This window comes from Schistocerca gregaria, chromosome 3 (assembly GCF_023897955.1).
Source record: "Schistocerca gregaria isolate iqSchGreg1 chromosome 3, iqSchGreg1.2, whole genome shotgun sequence".
Classification (NCBI taxonomy): domain Eukaryota; kingdom Metazoa; phylum Arthropoda; class Insecta; order Orthoptera; family Acrididae; genus Schistocerca; species Schistocerca gregaria.
In genome coordinates, this window is record NC_064922.1 from 331203926 (window position 1) to 331219237 (window position 15312).

At 45.1% G+C, this 15312-nt stretch overlaps 1 protein-coding gene across 9 annotated transcripts in view; it reads right to left on the reverse strand.

Annotated features, from left to right (window-relative positions):
- Positions 1-15312, reverse strand: part of LOC126356198 (rab11 family-interacting protein 4) — an 895205-nt gene that overhangs the window by 674371 nt on the left and 205522 nt on the right. For 2 of the 9 annotated variants that reach the window (XM_050006992.1, XM_050006987.1), the window contains exon 1: positions 723-928. The exons of 6 other annotated variants lie outside the window; for them this stretch is intronic. The gene's annotated coding sequence lies outside the window, so the exon portion shown is untranslated. Of the gene's footprint in view, positions 1-722; positions 971-15312 lie in introns of those variants that run through there. One more of the 9 variants, XM_050006990.1, reaches the window with a different exon arrangement.

Sequence of the window (15312 nt, forward strand, 5' to 3'; positions counted from 1 at the left end):
TATGGAAACCCTGTATGTGGGAAGATGAAACAAATTGGTTGATTCAATTATTCAAATGAGTCACAATCGCAATATTTGTTTTGCCGCCAACCGGTTTCAGCCCTCGAAAGGGTCATCTTCAGAGCAATTTACACCATTTGTTCGCTCGGTTGAGTCGTCACCCTGCGTGTGCACGGTTGGTAACTATACATAGCAAAGTTCCCTGAAGATGACCCCATCGCGGGTTGAAACCGGTTGGCGGTAAAATAAATAATGCGATTGTGACTGTCATTTGCGTAATTGTATTGGTTAAAAAGAGTCTTGGTTGCAATTTTTTTTTATTTTTCAACGACGCGTTTCGGTTTATTTAGGCGTCTTCAGGTTATCTTTTCTAGATGGACACGAGAGTAACACTCACTCCTGTGAACGGGAAGGCGTTCTGCAGATCTTAGTGCCTCTCGCGTCCATCTAGAAAAGATAACCTGAAGATACCGAAATAAGGCGAAACGTGTCGTTGAAAAATTAAAAAAAAAAACTAAAATTTCAACCTAGACTGTTTTTAACCAATACTGTTATATGCTCTTGTAATTTTGTCAATAAACCTAACTGTGATGCACAGTACAACTCCTGTAGCACCTGCCACGTGACTTGGATGAATACCTCAATGACGCTTTCGCGCTTACCAAACGAAGCTGTAACGAAACGCGCAGCTCTTCTTAGGACGAGATAGTTACGGACCGTACCTCGCGGGCGCTGCAGAGGGACTCCCGTATCGCAGGCGGCAGCCAGGTCGGCTCTATGCAGGCCGCTGTCGCATGGGAGTGTCCACTATCCGGTGCGTGCGCGGCGCGTTTGCCGTAGCGCCTGCTCCGTCTGCGCGGGTAGTGCGTGTCGCCGCGGCAGTCACTACACTGCGCCGTGTGCACCGGACGGCTGACGGCAGCCAACTGGCTACCGGCTGGCGGCTTGTCCTACGCGCACGCGGCAGGCTCCCGCCTCGGCCGGCTTCCTGCCGCCTCCGGAGGCTTCCGTCGCATTCTCCCCACCCCTCCCCCACCACCGGAACTCTCACGCACGGCTCTGTCCCACAGATACAGACACTCAATCGTCTGCACTCTCTACGAGGGAATCATTTAATAATGTGTGTCAAGGGGATGTCGTACGTGCGTCGCACATACCGGGTGGTCCATTGATCATGACCGGGCCAAATATCACACGGGAAACCAGATGCCGCTGTAGTTGGCCCGCTAGATGGCGCTGCCATAGGTAAAACGGATATCAACTGCGTTTTTAAAATAGGAACCCCCATTTTTTTTTATTACGTACAGTAGAACTCCTCTAATCCGACCTTGGATGGTCCGACACACCGGTTAGGCCGGTATTACACTATCAAATTTCTTTGTCAAATATCTTTGTCCAATACCTTTGTCAAAGATATTTGATGGTGTAATAGGGAACTTTGTCAAATGTCGTCCAATATTTGATCAAATCTTTGGCCTCGCTGTAGATTTGATCAAATAAGTCGCTTGTCTTCTGTTCACTACAATGTGACATGTTACCAAATGGAGCGCTAGCATCGCTGCGTTCTGTCGTCTGTAGTGTTTTTATAGACATTGATACAATTGGTGTGTGCCAACAACTACAAAATTAATAGAGATGTATGAAGCTGATGAGGCACTTTACAATGTGAGGCACACTGAATACAAAAATAGATTACGAAGATTGGAGACCTGACCTAACCTAACCTAAACTCCTGTAGCAAGGAATCGGAGTGTTATAGTGAGCCTGTCTTCTGTAGGTGTAGCAGTTCTTAAGCGAATATTGTGTTTTGTGATATGAGGATACACTTAAATGAGCATATACAGAAATGTATGCTCAGCCAGTCTTAAGTAATTGATGTACGACTTGACGTCCTCCACTACAAGCTCACGTAACAAGTTTTGTTGAATGCTTTTATCGTGTCGTCGTAAAACCCACGGCTTCACCCAGGTACGTTTCCTTTTTTCCCCCGCTTCTCTTCCGCATATGCACACAGTGCAATCGTGGTACATGCAACTGCTGCTGCAGTTAGTTACAAGTTGTTTTTGCCAGCCATCTTGAACTTTGACGAAAAATATGATGACAGTGTAATACCCCTTCTAGCACTACGTCAAAGATCTTTGTCAAATATATTTGACGGAATATTTGATCATATCTTTGATCAAATCTTTGACAAAAAATTTGATAGTATAATACCGGCCTTAGTCTGACCATGTTGAGGCTCGCGAGCCTGTGCCCACTTGTCAGGACTGGACGCCTGCCGGGCCATTGTTGCGGTGTCTGTCGCTGTGCATATTGTTATACTGTACGTCATTGTGCAGTTTTAACCTTTGTTGGCGTCAAAAAAAACGTCGTTGTTTGCTTTACTCCGTGTTATCTACAGTACTACTACTGCACATTCATTGTGTGTATAGTTATCTGTTTTTAACATGTCTGGATTCAAACGTAAATCTTTCACTAAATAAAAAATTAGCAGTGCTACAAAGACTGGACGAAGGAGACTCGCTCCAAAAAATTGCAAAGGAATTGAATGTACGTGTTACGACAATTAAGGATTGGAGGAAGAATCGGAAAGACATTGAATCCTATGCAGGTGATGGTGAAAACACTCTGAAGAATCGAAAAACATTAAAAAAGCCTAAACTTGAACTGCTTGATAAAGCATTTTGGATGTCAAGAAAGAAGGAAAGGAACTCCAATATCAGAGCCAATTATCAGAGAAAAAGCGATAGTTTTGCACAAAAAACTGGAAGCCGAAAGTAAATTTGAGGCCAGTGAAGGCTGGATTGTTTGCTGGAAAACTTGTCATGGTATCCGATATGTTTCTATTTCCTGTGAAAAACTATCTACCGATGCCGCAGCTGCTAAGGAGTATTCTGTTAAGGTTCAAGAAATTGTAGAACAAAATGAGCTCTTACCTTGCTAAGTGTATAACATCGATGAGACAGGGCTGAACTTTAAAATGTTGCCAACGCAGCTTCAAATGAATCCGTGGTAGGAATGAAACTTATACAAGACAGAATAACAGTCATTCCTTATAGCAACGAAGATGGTACCCACAAGTTCCCCTTGTTCGTCAATGACAAATCTAAGAAGCCAAGGGCATTCAAAAATACGAACATATGGCTCACAATTTTAGACGGACAGCTGGTAACAGGTAGCTTTTTAAATTAAAATACACAGAACGTAGGTACGCTTGAACATTTTATTTCGGTTGTTCCAATGTGATACATATACCTTTGCGAACTTATCATTTCTGAGAATGCATGCTGTTACATCGTGATTACCTGTAAATACCACATTAATGCAATAAATGCTCAAAACGATGTTCGCCAACCTCATTGCATTTGGCAATACGTGTAACGACGTTACTCTCAACAGCGAGTAGTTCGCCTTCCGTAATATTCGCACATGCATTGACAATGCGTTGACGCATGTTGTCACGCGTTGTCGGTGGTTCGCGATAGCAAATATCCATCAACTTTCCCACAGAAAGAAATCCGGGGACGTCAGATTCGTAGAACGTGCGGGCCATGGTATGGTGCTTCGACGACCAATCCAGCTGTCATGAAATATGCTATTCAGTAACGCTTCAACCGCACGCGACCTATGTGCCGGACATCCATCATGTTGGAAGTACATCGCCAATCTGTCATGCAGTGAAACATCTTGTAGTAACATCAACATTACGTAGAAAATCAGCATACTTTGCACCAATTAGATTGCCATCGATAATATGGGGGCCAATTATCCTTCCTCCCATAATGCCGCACTATACATTAACCCGCCAAGGTCGCTGATGTTCCACTTGCCGCAGCCATCGTGGATTTTCCATTGTCCAGTATTGCATATTATGCCGGTTTACGTTGCCGCTGTTGGTGAATGACGATTAGTCGCTAAATAGAACGAGTGCAAAAAGTCTGTCACCGTCCCGTAATTTCTCAAAAATGGTTCAAATGGCTCTGTGCACTATGGGACTTAACTTCTGAGGTCATCAGTCCCCTAGAACTTAAAACTAATTAAACCTAACTAATCTAATGACATCACACACATCCATGCCCGAGGCAGGATTCGAACCTGCGACCGTAGCGGTCGCGCGGTTCCAGACTGAAGCGCCTAGAACCACTCTAGTTCATCTCATATGAATTTCTTCATATGAATTTCTTCTTGGTGTAACAATTTTAATGGCCAGTAGTGTACCTCTCTGGCAGATGCTTCAACACTGACGTTCAGTTTTTACAAAAACAGACATAATGTCTAATGGGATACCGGAATCACTGGTTATGCAATGTTACTTATAATCCGTCTTGATTGCAAAAATGTTTGATCACATGACGGGTTTCGGTTCCTCTAAAACCATCTTCAGATCTGCAATTTCGGTTACAGGAGTAACCCGTCCACATACAGCAACCTTCACATGCTGCGTCACATTGTTGACGGGTTACTCCTGTAACCGAAATTGCACTCACGTCCAGGGCAAACAGTCAACAGGAGACTACGTAGTAGAGTACCTCAAGGTACCATCCTGGGGCCGCTCTTGTTTAATCCCTACATTAATGACTTTCCAACTACAGAAAACACGATAGTAGTCACGCACGTGGATGACACTGCGATCCTAGCGCAAAGACTGGAAGCTATCGAACATAAGTTCACAATTACAGCCTGCACCCAGAACTGGCGAGCCTTTGTCGGAACGATGGCGTGTTGAGGTAAACGTCGACAAGTGCGAAGCATTTTTGTTCATTCGCAAATCAAACCAACTGCACAAACACCAACACTGCAGCCAAACAACACTGCAGACACGTCCAATAAGAAAGTGAGATGCCTCGCCGGCCGGAGTGGCCGTGCGGTTCTAGGCGCTACAGTCTGGAGCCGAGCGACCGCTATGGCCGCAGGATCGAATTCTGCCTCGGGCATGGATGTGTGTGATGTTCTTTGGTTAGTTAGGTTTAATTAGTTCTAAGTTCTAGGCGACTGATGACCTCAGAAGTTAAGTCGCATAGTGCTCAGAGCCATTTGAACCATTTTGAGGTGCCTCGGTGTCTGGCTGAATCGGAGACAAAAATGGGGGGACCAATTATAACACATAAGCAAGCGAGCATACGCGAGGGTCAGACAGCTTTAGCAATGCTCAACAGCAAAACACACTGAATAGAAGTGTGTCGACCTATGTTTACATGACACTGATTAGACGTCTGATGACGTACTAAACTGCTCTAGTGTGGGGTTACGCAGCTCCAACACTCCTGCCTAGGTCATACAGAACAAGATGCTATGTACACTATGTGATCGAAAGTATCCGGACACACGAAAAAGCATATGTCTTCGATATTCACCTACTGCTAGGTACTCCAGTAGTCATTAGACATCGTGAGAGAGCAGTACGGGGCGCTCCGCGGAACTCACGGACTTCGAACGTGGTCAAGTGATTGGGTTTCACTTGTGTCGTACGTCTGTACGCTAGATTTCCACACTCCTAAACATTCCTAGGTCCACTGTTTCCGATGTGATAGTGAAGTGGAAACGTGAAGGGACACGTACAGCACAAAAGCGACAGTTGAAGAGGGAATATCAAACCGGATCAGGATCCAGTGCAAGTACTACGACAGTTAGGCGGAAGGTGAGAAAACTTGGATTTCATGGTCGAGCGGCTTCTCATAGGCCACACTTGACGCCGGTAAATGCCAAACGATACCTAGCTTGGTGTAAGGAGCGTAAACAATGGACGATTGAACAGTGGAAAAAGGTTGTGTGGAGTGTTGAATCACAGAACACAATGCGACGATCCGATGGCAGGGTGTGCGTACGGCGAATGCCTGGTGAACGTCATCTGCCAGCATGTGTAGTGCCAACAGAAACATTCGGAGGCGATGGTGTTATGGTGCGGTCGTGTTTTTCATGGAGGGGGCTTGCACCCCTTGTTGTTTCGCGTGGCACTATCACAGGACAGGACTACATTGATGTTTTAAGCACCTTCTTGCTTACCACTGTTAAAGAGCAATTCGGGGATTGTGACTGCATCTTTCAACACGATATAGCACCTTTTCATAACGCAAGGCCTCTGGCGGAGTAGTTAAACGACAATAGCATCCCTGTAATGAACTGGCCTGCACTGAGTTCTGACCTGAATTCTGTAGAAGGCCTTTGCGATGTTTTGGAACGCCGAAATAGTGCCAGGCTTCACAGACCGACATCGATACCTCTCCTCAGTGCAGCAATCCGCGAAGAATGGGCTGCCATTCCCCAAGAAACCTTCCATCACCTGATTGAACGTGCGCCTGCGAGAGTGGAAGCTGTCATCAAGACTAAGGGTTGGCCAACACCATATTGAATTCCAGCATTACCGATGGAGGGCGCCACGAACTTGTAAGTCATTTTCTGCCAGGTGTCCGGATACTTTTGATCACATAGTTTATCATAGGCAATGCTCCACGACACACACGCAACGCGGACCTTCACAGAGAATATCGCCTTAAGGTTCTCACGGAGGCATTAAAAAAATTCGTCACACGACTCTACAGGAACACGAGACACTCAAAGAATCCCTTGTTCATAACCGTGGGAAGCTACAATCACAACTATAATCACCCAAAAACACTATCTGTTATTGACAGTTAACGCTCTATGGCTAATACAAGCTCACAGACAAAGCAAGTAATGTTGATCCCCTGCATTACAGAAAAACTAACTGCCAATGCCAGCTGGACGCACGCAGCCGACCATCCGGCAACGGGGGGAAGCCGTATTGCATCCTAAAAGCAAACAAAACTCAACAAAACCCAAAACACTCTGCCATCGATTTTTGACCAAACGGCCACGCACATGAGAACCTTGGCATGTTGCAGGTACGGGCGCTGCAGTTGGCTCAGGAGACTACTCAGGCGCTCAGCGTCAGCAGTGCCCCTCCTCGACTGGACTGATACTTTTTACGACGACCATAATCTCTGACAATGGTGCTGCGCAGTGCACTACACCCAAACGCTAACCACAATGATCTATTGCGGATTGCAAGAAACCCGATACTGCTCTTACTACCCGTCTTCACTAGCGTATAAGTTTGTTCCACTTCGTGCTTGGGTTGGCACTTTTGTTCCCTCTGCCTTTAAACTCGCTACTCTTCTTTCGCTTTTTCGACAGCTTCTTTGCCCTAGGTGGGCCCGTATTTCTGGATAGTCCCAACCAGACTGACGCACTACATCAACGCCCCATATTCCGTAATGCCTTCCACTGAAACTAACAACACGGACGTGACAGTAGGACTGTTGTGGTGATCACCAGGTTGGTGGGGCCGCGGAGGGGCTCCACACTATGAAGAAAAAGTCCTTACAGAAACAGAAACAGCAAAATGGGTCGTTCACGAGACCCCACATCACAGCCATTCTCAACATGGTGAATAATGACATTTTGCTGTCTGTTACTAAAGTAAGAGGTGAACCAATTGTGACCTACTCCCCGTATTCTGTACTGTCCAACGTCTGGAGCAATATTTTGTGACCAACGTAATCAAACGCCTTAGTTAAATCAAAATATATGCCTAGCATTCGAAACCTTTTGTTTAACCCATCCAGTACCTCACAGAGAAAAGAGAATATAGCACTTTCAGTTGTTAAATGACTTGTAAAGCCGAACTGTAGATTTGATGGCAAATTGTGTGATATAAAATGGTCAATTATCCTTACATAACTTTAGCAAACGCTGATGGCATAGAAATACATCTGCATCTATATCTACATACATACTCCGCAAACCACCATGCGTGGCGGACGGTACCTCGTACCACAACTAGCATCTTCTCTCCCTGTTCCACTCCCAAACAGAACGAGGGAAAAATGACTGCCTACTTGCCCCTGTACGAGCCCTAATCTCTCTTATCCTTGTGGTCTTTCCGTGAAATGTAAGTTGGCGGCAGTAAAATTGTACTGCAGGCAGCCTAGAATACTGGTTCTCTAAATTTCCTCAGTAGTGATTCATCAAACGAACGCCTCCTTTTCTCTAGAGACTCCCACCCGAGTTCCTGAAGGTCTAAAATCGTCTGCATTATCTCTTTCTCCCTTTTTATAAGGCGGCATTTCTATTGTGTACGTTAATCTGACGATTCCTAAAGGAAAAATTATAAATATGGCGAAATGCAAGGCTAACATGTGCTGCACAGTACTCTAATATTCTGCTAGGCTCTCCATCATATCCATGAGAGTCCTTAGTCCTCAGTGATTTAATTATTGACTCAGTCTCCCCCTTGTCTGCATCACAAAGGAGTATTTCAGACAACAATCTCGGAATGGCATTTGCCAGGAAAGTTGTATGGTTCCCTGTGGAAACTAAATTTTTATTTAATTCACCAGCAATGCTCAGAAAATGACTTTTAAATACGGTACATACAGGGTGTTTCAAAAATGACCGGTATATTTGAAACGGCAATAAAAACTAAACGAGCAGCGATAGAAATACACCGTTTGTTGCAATATGCTTGGGACAACAGTACATTTTCAGGCGGACAAACTTTCGAAATTACAGTAGTTACAATTTTCAACAACAGATGGCGCTGCAAGTGATGTGAAAGATATAGAACACAACGCAGTCTGTGGGTGCGCCATTCTTTACGTCGTCTTTCTGCTGTAAGCGTGTGCTGTTCACAACGTGCAAGTGTGCTGTGGACAACATGGTTTATTCCTTAGATCAGAGGATTTTTTTGGTGTTAGAATTCCACCGCTTAGAACACAGTGTTGTTGCAACAAGACGAAGTTTTCAACGGAGGTTTAATGTAACCAAAGGACCGAAAAGCGATACAATAAAGGATCTGTTTGAAAAATGTCAACGGACTGGGAACGTAACGGATGAACGTGCTGGAAAGGTAGGGCGACCGCATACGGCAACCACAGAGGGCAACGCGCAGCTAGTGCAGCAGGTGATCCAACAGCGGCCTCGGGTTTCCGTTCGCCATGTTGCAGCTGCGGTCCAAATGACGCCAACGTCCACGTATCGTCTCATGCGCCAGAGTTTACACCTCTATCCATACAAAATTCAAACGCGGCAACCCCTTTAGCGCCGCTACCATTGCTGCACGAGAGACATTTGCTAACGATATAGTGCACAGGATTGATGACGGCGATATGCATGTGGGCAGCATTTGGTTTACTGACGAAGCTTATTTTTACCTGGACAGCTTCGTCAATAAACAGAAATGGCGCATATGGGGAACCGAAAAGCCCCATGTTGCAGTCCCATCGTCCCTGCATCCTCAAAAAGTACTGGTTTGGGCCGCCATTTCTTCCAAAGGAATCATTGGCCCATTTTTCAGATCCGAAACGATTACTGCATCACGCTATCTGGACATTCTTCGTGAATTTGTGGCGGTACAAACTGCCTTAGACGACACTGCGAACACCTCGTGGTTTATGCAAGATGGTGCCCAGCCACATCGCACGGCCGACGTCTTTAATTTCCTGAATGAATATTTCGATGATCGTGTGATTGCTTCGGGCTATCCGAAACATACATGAGGCGGCGTAGATTGGCCTCCCTATTCGCCAGACATGAACCCCTGTGACTTCTTTCTGTGGGGACACTTGAAAGACCAGGTGTACCGCCAGAATCCAGAAACAATTGAACAGCTGAAGCAGTACATCTCATCTGCATGTGAAGCCATTCCGCCAGACACGTTGTCAAAGGTTTCGGGTAATTTCATTTACAGACTACGCCATATTATTGCTACGCATTGTGGATATGTGGAAAATATCGTACTATAGAGTTTCCCAGACCGCAGCGCCATCTGTTGTTGACAATTGTAACTACTGTAATTTCGAAAGTTTGTCTGCCTGAAAATGTACTGTTGTCCCAAGCATATTGCAACAAACGGCGTATTTCTATCGCTGCTCGTTTAGTTTGTATTGCCGTTTCAAATATACCGGTCATTTTTGAAACACCCTGTATATCTGATTCATCAGTAACAGAAATGTTTTTACTACGAACTGCCTTTACATCGTCGACCTTGCGACGATGACCAGACACTTCCTTCACAAATGACCATATGTTTTTAATTTTATCCTGTGAATTAGCTACACTATTTGCAAGCCACATACTCTCTGCCTTCCTAATAACCTCGAACGTGGGCTAGTCAGTGGATGTCGCCTGAGTAACATATCCATCAGCGACAAATCAGTTTAGGTCACTTCAGTCTGAAGTCAATGGGACGGAAGAATAGAGATTATGTTTAAAGACAGCACTTTACTTTCCACAGAACAGCAAAGGAACAACGTTCCTTGAGGGGCCCGGTGCAACTGCACGCTGCTGGACGCCTACACAGGTGCACCGTCGGTGCCACATACAGGGGCCCGCTAATTGGCTTCCTGTAGGCAGGCGGGTTTCACAACGTCCGCTCCAGGGGCCATGTCAACCAGCAACAGGAAGCCGCGAGGCAAACGGCGCTTGGCGCTCTGACTTAAGCTTGCGTGCTACGTAGCTCTGGCGTACAGAGCAGTCGCTGCCAGAGTCCGATAAAACGATCTCACTTTCCTAGCAGCGTCTTTGTTTTCAGAGCACGTATGCGCACGAGTACACACACACACACACACACACACACACACACACACACACACACACACACACTAACACAGTTGTCTCGCTTCTTAAGCGGTGAGTAACTCGCTGTTAAAAACATTATATCTGTCCTCAGAGATGTAGCAAGGAGAAGACATTGTGCACAAACAACGAAATGATACATGGTCACCTTTAGTTCAGGGTTGTTTGGAACGGCATTTAAACACCATTCTCCACTACGCACTTCCAAATACAAACGGAAGAGCGCCAAATACACATTCAGTAATACACTACTGGCCATTAAAATTGCTACACGAAGATGAAAGGCAGACAATAAATGGGTATCTACATCTACATCTACATCCGTACTCCGCAAGCCACCTGACGGTGTGTGGCGGAGGGTACCCTGAGTACCTCTATCGGTTCTCCCTTCTATTCCAGTCTCGTATTGTACGTGGAAAGAAGGATTGTCGGTATGCTTCTGTGTGGGCTCTAATCTCTCTGATTTTATCCTCATGGTCTCTTCGCGAGATATACGTAGGAGGGAGCAATATACTGCTTGACTCTTCGGTGAAGGTATGTTCTCGAAACTTCAACAAAAGCCCGTACCGAGCTACTGAGCGTCTCCCCTGCAGAGTCTTCCACTGGAGTTTATCTATCATCTCCGTAACGCTTTCGCAATTACTAAATGATCCTGTAACGAAGCGCACTGCTCTCCGTTGGATCTTCTCTATCTCTTCTATCAACCCTACCTGGTGCGGATCCCACACTGCTGAGCAGTATTCAAGCATTGGGCGAACAAGCGTACTGTAACCTACTTCCTTTGTTGTCGGATTGCATTTCCTTAGGATTCTTCCAATGAATCTCAGTATTCACTGGACAAATGTATTATACTAGAACTGACATGTGATTACATTTTCACGCAGTTTGGGTGCATAGATCCTGAGAAATCAGTACCCACAGCAACCACCTCTGGCCGCAATAACGGCCTTGATACGCCTGGGCATTAAACACAGCTTGGATGGCGTGTACAGGTACAGCTGCCCATGCAGCTTCAGCACGATACCACAGTTCACAAAGAGTAGTGACTGGTGTATTGTGACGCGCCAGTTGCTCGGCCATCATTGACCAGTCGTATTCAATTGGTGAGAGATCTTGAGATTGTGCTGGTCAGGGCAGCAGTCGAACATTTACTGTATCTAGAAAGGACCTGCAACATGCGGTCGTGCATTGTCCGGCTGAAATGTAGGGTTTCGCAGGGATAGAATGAAGGGTAGAGCCACAGGTCGTAACACATCTCAAATGTAACGTCCACTGTTCAAAGTGCCGTCAATGTGAACAAGAGGAGACCGAGACGTGTGATCAATGGCACCCCATACCATCACGCCGGGTGAACGTATGGCGATGACGAATATATGCTTCCAATGTGCGTTCACCGCGGATGTCGCCAGACACGGATGCGACTATCATGATTCTGTAAACTGAACCTGTATTCACCCGAAAAAAAGGACTTTTTTCCATTCGTGCATCCAGGTTCGTTGTTGAGTACACCATCGCAGTCGCTCCTGTCTGTGATGCAGCGTCAAGGGTAAACGCAGCCATGGTCTCCGAGCTGATAGTCCATGCTGCTGCAAACGTCGTCGAACTGTTCGTGCAGATGGTTGTTGTCTTGCATTACGTCCCCATCTGTTGACTCGGGGATCGAGACGTGGCTGCACGATCCGTTACAGCCATGCGGATAAGATGCCTGTCACCTCGACTGCTAGTGATACGAGGCGGTTGGGATCCAGCACGGCGTTCCGTATTACCCTCCTGAACCCACCGATTCCATATTCTGCTAACAGTCATTGGATCTCGACCAACGCGAGCAACAATCTCATGATACGATAAACTGCAATCACGATAGGCCACAATACGACCTTTATCAAAGTCGGAAACGTGTTGGTACGCATTTCTCCTCCTTACACGAGGCATCACAACAACGTTTCACCAGGCAACGCCGGTCAACTGCTGTTTGTGTATGAGAAATCGGTTGGAAACTTTCCTCAGATCAGCAAGTTGTAGGTGTCGACAACGGAGCCAATCTTGTGTGTATGCTCTGAAAAGCTAGTCGTTTGCACATCACAGGATCTTCTTCCTGACGGTTAAATTTCGCGTCTGTAGGACGTCTTCTTCGTGGTGTAGCAACTTTAATGGCAAGTAGTGCACATCAGAAATAAAAATGTCTCTCAAAATCGAACTAGACAGGGATTTTAAGAATTCCTTATTTTCCCTTTTTTTATGGTGGAAGGAAGCAAAGTTAAACGAACACCCCACAGCCATATCGTTACAAATGTATTAGCTTACAGTCATTTAGGGAAACATAGCAAAACCTAAATCAGTATGATATATATGTAAGACTGAAGCGGTGAATGAATATTTGCCCCGAAGTCAGGATTCCAAACCAGGTGTCCCGTTAGGCAAGTGGACTAACCATTACGCCATCATGGTACAGGGGCTTCTCACAACTACACGAACTACCCTAGCATGCCTTCCTCCTCAGTCCATATTCCCTTTCACGCTTTAGTCCACTTGGTAGTCCCACTTGGTAAACTCGAATAGCACTGAAGATGCAGGATCCTCGGGTTGTGTCGATGTTGGGGTGCTACTCAAATACAATTGGTGAGCTTCTGGAATGTTGTTCGAGTTTACGGGGAATACTATCTAGCCTGAGGCGTGAATGGGAATTCGCATCGAAGAGGGAGGCGTACTAGGGTAGTGTGTGCAATCATGCAAAGCCACTGAGCCAGGGTGGTGTAGTGGTTAGGCCATCTGCCTAGTGAAGTGGAGACCCGGGTTTGAATCCTAGTCTTTTTACAAATTTTCGTTCGTCGCTTCAGTCTGTGTGCATAATGTCTGACACTTGAAAAGGTCTCTGGAACCATATAGTCTGATTTGATTAAATCACTATGGATTTTTATCAGACATCACGATATCAAAACTTCATTGTCCATACAACACATTTCTCGGCTATTCTTTGCTCGTTACGCCAAATCCACACGTGCCACAACAGTTTAGCCGTAATGAGAAAACTCGGCCTGTACCTGGGTCGTGGAATCTTCTGTTCTATGTACACTATGAGAGTCATGGAGCCTTAGTCTATGAGGCTGCAGGAATTATATTACTTAGTTTTTTTTCTGCAGAAGCCCAAATATAGTGCTGGCCAATAAATTACAAGACCATGAAGAAAGCATGAACAAAATATGAATCTGGCAAGAAATGTACTGGATGACACTGATTAGCATTTACTTTCATGCATATCAGAAAGAACAGACAACTGTTGAGGATCCACAGCTCTACGAAATTGTCACAACAGGACAAAGTTAGTAGGAGCAAAGTCATTCTACATAAGGATATATTAATAATTTCTGCATATGAGAAAATATTGCACAACAGGATTCTCATTTAGAAACACCATCTGAATTTTTATGAGAAGGTGGTCTTGTGCCTCATGTAAGAAAGAGGAATGCCTTCTGGTTTGTGTCAGAATTTGACAGCACCAGGAATGATGAGACTTTGGTTTTTCAAAGAATAAAAAAATAAAAAATATGGTTAAAATGTCTCTAAGCACTATGGGACTTAACATCTGTGGTCATCAGCCCCCTAGAATTAGAACTACTTAAACCTAACTAATCTAAGGACATCACACACAACCATCAACCATGCCAGAGGCACGATTCGAACCTGCGACCGTAGCAGCAGCGCGGTTCCGGACTGAAGTGCCTAGAACCGCTCGGCCACAGCCTTTGATTTTTCGTTTCACAATATTGATTGTCGCTTTGGTATGGATCCTGTGATTGTCATGCGAATATGCGGTCGATGGGAATTCTTTTTGACCATTTGATGACTTTAAAGGCGGTAAATAAATATCATGTGCAAAAAATCTAAGAGGAGAAGTATGTAATCAGAAAGTAATTCGATCACTTTACTCTTAATACGTACTGTGACCTTTCTAACAGGAAATCACGAAAATACGGAATCAATTTGACGACTCCTGTCGATAGCTCTCATAACTTCGCGAGAATAAAGAGTTAGTTGTGTTTCACACGAACGATATTTTCTGAATCCGTGTTGGCTATTTGTCAATAAATCGTTTTCTTCGAGGTGATTCATAATGTTCGCGCGCAGCATATTTTTCAAAATCCTTCTGAAAATCGACGTTAGTGACATCGGTCTATAATTCAGCGGATTACTCCTATTCCTTTCTTGGGTATTAGTATGACTTGTGCAACTTCTCAGTCTTTGGGTATGGATCTGATGCTGTTCGTCCCTTTAAGTAGTTCCTGGATTTGCTGTCTTTTTTGGGATGACGCTAGCTTCTCCTCGTCTAAAGGATGGTTGTCATCTGCAGAACTCGGCAGTGGCGTCATGCCAAGTTGACCTAATGACCCAGTAACATCACGGATCACATAGGGAGGCAACCAACACTGCGGTTGTAGCAGTTTATGACAAATGTGTTACCTTGGAAACGTTGAATGATAATTCATAACTCGGTGGATGGATGGTGCATGATTGATTCTGTTAGCTAACTAGTCCCACGCGGCGATGAACACAGCTCGTGAATGCAGCTAATACCAACCGTAAAAACCTATCGACAGGTGTTATCTCGGATGCAGTCGCAGAAAATAAATATTTTACTTTTAGAATTTCCTGATGTACAGTCTGACAAACAGGTCCTGTTTTGAGTTTATTCTACACTCCTGGAAATTGAAATAAGAA